Source organism: Lynx canadensis, chromosome C1, assembly GCF_007474595.2.
Source record: "Lynx canadensis isolate LIC74 chromosome C1, mLynCan4.pri.v2, whole genome shotgun sequence".
Classification (NCBI taxonomy): domain Eukaryota; kingdom Metazoa; phylum Chordata; class Mammalia; order Carnivora; family Felidae; genus Lynx; species Lynx canadensis.
In genome coordinates this window covers 11,106,492-11,113,317 of record NC_044310.1, presented here as the reverse complement: position 1 = coordinate 11,113,317, position 6,826 = coordinate 11,106,492, and positions in this window count along the sequence as shown.

Genomic DNA, 6,826 nt, shown 5'->3' with positions numbered 1-6,826 from the left:
TTTTAAGATATAAAGTAGATACAAAACATTCTTAGTGGATACTGCCAATGTGAGAATCATTACGATATCATGGATATGTTCAAAGCCTTTTAGCCACTTGGAACAACTTGGGTTCACTCACCATAATCAGCAATAGAACTGTATTGGACATAGACCATTCATTAATTTCTTCAACAATTCTTAATACCTACTGAATGCCAGACATTGTTCTAGGTACAGCAGGAAACAAGGCAAAGACCCTGTCCACATGGAGCTAGAATCCAGCCCATGAGCCCCCCAATGCGGGGCTGAAACTCACAAACTGTGAGATCGTGACCTGAGCCGAGGCTGGACGCTTAGCCGATTGAGCCACCCAGGCGCCCCCACATGGAGCTTTCATTCTATCGAGAACATATAGGATGCATCAGTTGGTGATAAACGCTCTAGAAGGAAAAAAAGGAAGCAGAGGGTAGGGAGTGTTGGTAACTGGGGGGAGCAATTTGAGCATTCAGTGGTTGCTACTTCACAGAGGGCAGTCTGTCTTATAAGGTAACATCCAAGCAGGATGAAGCGGAATGGAGTAAATCACGTGGACAATGCAAGGATACTCGGCACAGGGTAAAAGCAAGTATAAAGACCTAAATATGGAAGCATACCTGCCCCGCTCAAGAAACAGAATGAAGAAAAGCACTTCTGGAAATCAATGAACGAGGAGGAAAGTAGACAGGAACCCACAGGACCACATTATGGGGCAAGAGATTGTAAGGACCTTGGCTTTCACTGAAATAGGAAGCCACTGAAGGGTTTTGAGCAAAGTGACATGACGTAACGCGTGTGTTAAAAGATCACTTTGGGGGCACCTGGTTGGCTCGGTTGAGTGTCCAACTCTTGATTTCGGTTCAGGTCATGATCCTAGGGTTGTGGGATCGAGCCCTGCGTTGGGCTCCACGCTGAACATGAAGCCTGCTTGAGGTTCTCTTTCTCCCTTCTGCCCCTCTCCCCTGCTCGCGCTAAAATAAAAAAAATAATTTGAAAAATTGAAAAAAAAAAAAGGATCGCTTTGACTGAGGTGCCTGGTTGGTTCAGTCGGTGGAGCATGCGACTCTTTATTTTGGGACTCCTGAGTTTGAGTCCCAGTTGGGCACAGAGCTTACTGTAAAAAAAAAAAAAAAAAAAAAATCACTTTAGCTGACTCGTGGAGGAAGGCATGAGGAGACTATGAGAATTAGCAACAGGGGCACCTGGCTGGCTCAGTCGGTGGAGCGTGCAACTCTTGATCTCAGGGTTGTGAGTTCAAGCCCCATGCTGGGTGTACAGATTACTTGAAAATAAAAACTTAAAGAAAAAAAAAAAGATCCAGCAAAAAGATCCCCAGGTGACAGGGGACAGACCATGGGAAATCTGACCACAGTGGTAGCTGAAGAGGTCGTGAGAAGCTGTCAGACTGTGAATTCATTTTGATGGTAGTTCCAATAGGAGTTGCAGATGCACTGAACACAAGGTGTGGAAGAAAAGAGGAATCAAGCATGGCCACAAGATATGTGTCAGTGTTCCAGAGTATATATAGTATTTTAAAGTCCTCTGCTTGCTAGCTTGAAATATATTAGAAGGAAAGAATGGTCTTGCCAAACCTCACGGCAGCTTTAAATCTTTTTTTTTTTTTCTTTTTTTTTTTTGAGAGACAGAGCATGAGCAGGGGAGGGGCAAAGAGAGAGGGCGACACAGAATCTGAAGCAGGCTCCAGGCTCTGAGCTGTCAGCACAGAGCCTAACTCGGGGCTCGAGCTCATGAACTCATGTCCTGAGAGATCATGACCCGAGCAGAAGACCCACGGGCCCCCACTGGGCCCCCCAAGCGCCCCAACCCCCTGACAGTTTTAAAAAGATCTGGGCCGTCCCAGTCATCTCCTTAAACCCCCTTCGTATTCGAGATACATGTATGTATTTTTCCCCCAGGCCTCACCTGGTGCAAGGGAGGAGGGGGTGCGGGTCACGGGAGTAGCCTGCGACGGGGTCCCCCCATACCCTAGATTTTATGAACTGACGTGGATAATGTGGCTCTGCCCCCTCGTTCTGAGAAGCTGGATTAGTTCTCTAAATTCAGTTGAAGTTGTACCTTTCCAATAACTACCTCAACAAGACCGTACCCTCCACCCCAAGAAAGTCCTCTTACTTCAGATGCAAGATCTCTCTTCCAGCCAGTGCTGCATATATCGTCCAACTCAATAGCTTTGATATCCCTGTCACCCCTTCTTAAATGTTACAAACTTCACAGAACTTTTTCTGTGCCCACAGGAGGCGGACTTCAGCACCTGACCAGTCTTATTCTCAGGACATGCTCCTGCACGAACAAAGGAGCCTCACGAGCGCAGTTAGCACCGTTTTATCGCTTCACCGTCGCCGGTGCGGAAAGGTCCCTGCTGCCCCTTACGTGCTTGGTCACTCTCTGGCCACGCCGTGCAAGGCCAGGACTTCGCGCGACACCGGGAAGGAAACCCCAAGAGGTTCTCCTGCGAAACCACCACCACCGTGGTCCCAGAGCCTTGCGGAAACGTACCTGCGCCGCATCACGTGGCTGCAGCGTAATGTCCCAGTGGGCGGGGGCGCCGAGTCACGTGACACGCGCAGGCCAATGCCTGGCGTCCGCGCTCTGGGCTCCTGGTTGCTAGGCGACCCTCCCGCGGTCTGGGTTTATTCTGGGAGGTAGAGTTCAGCGCTTCAGACCCGGCCAGGGCTTTGGATGTGCCGCGCCCTGTGGGGGCTTTTCGCGGCTGCCGCCACCTCTGTGGCGGAGGCCCGGGTGGCGATCCCCACCCCCGTGCGCCCTGCGGTCGGGCGGGCTCGTGGTCCCGTGAGACCGAGCGGGCGGCCGAGGCGCCGCGGGGCCGCGCCGGGTTAGGCCAGTGAACTCGCGAGCTCCCCGCCTTGGCCAGCGCGGCTCGGGAGAACTGGCTCAGACTCCAGCTCGGGGCGGAGGTGTGACCGAGGCCGTGGCGAGCCGAGAAACTGGGGCCTGGTTGCAAGTCCCAGGCGTGGGTGGCTTCCCGAAGCTTCCTTGCGCCTTATGTCAGGGCTTAGGCTTGTTGCCTTGGTCACAGAAAGGAAATGGGCAGTGGGGACTCTGTGCGCTACTAATGCGTCTTGGGTGAGAAGATTGTGTCTTGAATAGTTGCAGACCAGAGGATAACAGATTTCCATAAAAAAAAAAAAAAAAAAAAAAAAAAGATATTCCCCGAAGTGAAGAGTCAAATCCTTAAAAAAAAGAAAAAATGTTTGTATATATTTGCCGTGGGCTTGGGAGTTGTATGTAGCTCAGCTCTAAAATTTCAGTTATAATCTTTTTTTTTTATTATTTCCCATGATGCTACTCAATATTTTGAAGATAGGGAATAAGGTTTTAATAGTTTTAATGTTTTGGCTAATGTTGTAAAATGTTTGTTTATTTTTGAGAGAGAGAGGCACGCTGGGGAGGGGCAGAGAGAGAGGGAAGCACAGAATTTGCAACAGGCTCCAGGCTCTGAGCTGTCAGCACGGAGCCCCACCCGGGGCTGGAACTGGTGGACCCGTGAACCGCGAGATCAAGTCCGAGGCTTAACCGACTGAGCCACCCAGGTGCCCCATCTTGGCTAATTCTAACATCTGTGTCACTTCTGGGTCAGTTTTTATTGGTTGGTTTGTGTCCTCGTTATGGGCCACATTTACCTGTCTCTTTCCATGCCTGGGATTTTATGCTTGGGTGCCAGGTATCGTGAGTGTTACCGTGTTTCGTGCTGGATATTTTTGTGTTCCTTTACATCTTAAACTTTGTTCTGAGGTGCAGTGAAGTTACTTGGGAATAGACTGATTCTTTGGGGTCTTGCTTTTTTTTTTTTAAGTTTATTTCTTCATTTTGAGAGAAAGGGAGACAGAGAATCCCAGGCAGGTTCTGAGCTGATAACGGGTGGGGCTCAAACTCACAAATCTTGAGATCGTGACCTGAGCCAAAATCAAGGGTCAACACTAAACCGCCTGAGCCACCCAGGCGCCCCTGGAGTCTTGCTTTTAAGATTCCTTAGGACCAGAGCAATGCTAGTTCTAGGGCTGATTATTCCTTCTGAGGCAAGACTTTCATGAATATTCTTCTCAATGCCCCATAAATTATACAAGTTTTTCTTATTTGGCTAGTGGGAATAGGCACTATTCCTACGCTGGTGAGCACCTTTCCCTCTAAGCCTTTCAAGCGGTTCTTTTCCCAACCTTGGGTAATTTTCTTACATAAACGTGCAAAGCAGGACTTAGTGAATACCAGAAGAGGGCCATCTACAGATTTCTGGGGTTCTCTCTCTTTCTCCTTTCCTCTCTTTTCTCTCTCTCTCTCTCTCTCTCTCTCTCTCTCTGCTGTGTGTGTGTGTGTGTGTGTGTGTGTGTGTGTGTGTGTGTATAGCTCTCCTCTCTGTGACTCTGTCCTGTGAGCTCCAGCTACTTTGGTTACCCTGGGCTCCCAGCTCTGCCTTCACAACTCAGGGACTCCACTGAGCTCTGCCTCAGTTTTCATTCCCTGCACCGTAGCCCATAAGCTCGCGGTAAAAAACCAGGGCAAGTACCAAGGCTCACCCCATTTTGTTGTTCTTGCTCAGGATGACTATCCGTTGTGGCCATATGTTCAGTGTATTGAAAAAAACCATTGTTTTCATATTTTTTGTCCTCGTTTGGTTGTTTGAGGTGGGAAAGGAAATCATCTCTGTTTCTCTCTCTTGACTTCTGGAAGTGGAAATCCAAATACCACACCCATCTGGAACACTTTTGTGATTCAAAACCATTGAATCTTGAAACTCTTAGGTTGCATGCTATTGAACTGACACCCAATTTATTCCAGGAGAAGACAGCTATTATCTGTCTTTATATCCCTACAGACTTAACCAATAGCCTGATACTTGGCTAACACTCTGTAAAAGCTGGAGTGGATGAATAAACTATTTTGAGCAAACAGCTGTCGGTCAGCTTATGGTGTTTTCTTCCAACATTTGTTGATGGGCTTTTGCAATTTTCTTCTTGCCTGCCAGCAGCAAGTGAAAGCTAGGCAAAATGGAAATTTCTGGGACTTGTTATTCATGATTGTAATTATCCACAAAAATGCACCCTCTAAAAAAGCTTATTTACAGGCACGAGAAAACTTTTAGGGATGGGGGAAATGTTCTAAAACTGGGTTGTGGTGATGGTTGCACAGGTTTACAAAAAAAAATCATTGAATTGTACACTTAAAAATAGGTGAATTTTGTGATATATAAATTATACCTAAATAAGGCGGTTAAAAAAAAAAAAAGCTTATTGTGAAGATTTCCAAGGCATTTTAAGGTGAAACAAAGGAAGTTGCCAACCACTTTATATAAGCTAAGCCCAGTTTTGATTTTTTTCAAAAGCCTTATATGCTATGGAATACAACCTTGCTTGGGTAGGGGTAGGCAATGATGGACTCTCACTTTGTACAATACACATGTATGAATTTTGTAATCAGAAGAAGTAAAGATTTTAAAAGGAAGATTAAAATTTATTTTTTTAATGTTTGTTTATTTTTGAGAGAGACAGTGCAAGCAGGGAAGGGGCAGAGAGAGAGAGACACAGAATCCGAAGCAGGTTCCAGGCTCTGAGCTGTCAGCACAGAGCCCCACGCGGGGCTCGAACCCACGAACCGTGAGATCATGACCTGAGCCGAAGTCACACACTTAACTGACTGAGCCACCCAGGGCCCCCAAGATTAAACTTTAAAAGAGAGAGAAAATCAAGCCGAGGGTGACACCAAAAGAAAAAAGTTTGATTTGACCCATCCACAAGGCAGTGGACAGGATATTAAATTAGAAATCAGAAAGCCCGAATTCTGTTCTCATTCTGGTTTTTGAACTCTGAGCTAAAACAAATTATTTAGCTGATGGCTGTCATTCCAGAAACCAGGTTTGAGTCATGAAATGAATATTTGGAGCCTGGATCTTCAGTGTCAAAAGTGGAACTTGGAAATAGTTTTGATAGCAACTATGGAAGGATGTCAATTCAGGGGAGGTTTTTTTGTTTGTTTGTTTGTTTGTTTGTTTTCCTCTTAACTGTCCAAAAATGGTGAGACTCACTCTCTCCCAACCACTCTGACTGAAACCTTTAACAGGTAAGGCCATTTCTAATCCTGGATCCCGGGGAGGAAATGGCCTTGCACTATACTGTGACATCACTGGCTGAGCACTTCAGTTTCCTTATCAAATATAGACACTATGTTTTATCTGTAGGGTAACTGGAAAGACAAACGAGATAATATACATCGAGTGTTCAATTCAGACAGAAATTGCGATGTAAAAGTAAGTCATAATGAAACAGAACAAATACTTTCTCATCCCATTGACTTTATGATACTGCAGGAAACATTGTATCATACCTGCTTTGTTGTATGAGATCTGTACTTCAAGCTTCCATCCTTCTCCTCCAAACATGCATGATGACGTTCTCCTGGTCTGAACTGCCTAGCATGAGTTGGTTCGCAGATGGGTTTGTCTCCATAGCATTTTCCCACATGTCCCTGAGCTTTCCATCATTCTGGAACCTGGGTTTTAAGCCTCAGCCCCTTTAGTCCTCAATTACTGAGTATTCAGTCTCACTAGTAACTTGAGTCAGGTCTACTTACTCAGGGTATATAGTTTATAGTTAATAATCAGCCCCGCATTTGTCTAATGCCGTTCGCACCATCGGGAGCAGGTTGACGATGTACTTTCAGCTGTGCGTCAGCACCAAGAAGTCAGGAGAGGTTAGCTCCTCCAGTCTCCACTTTGCAGGGGAAGAAGTGCTATTCAGAAGCAGGTGACTTCCTGCGAGAGGCAAAGAGGACTGCC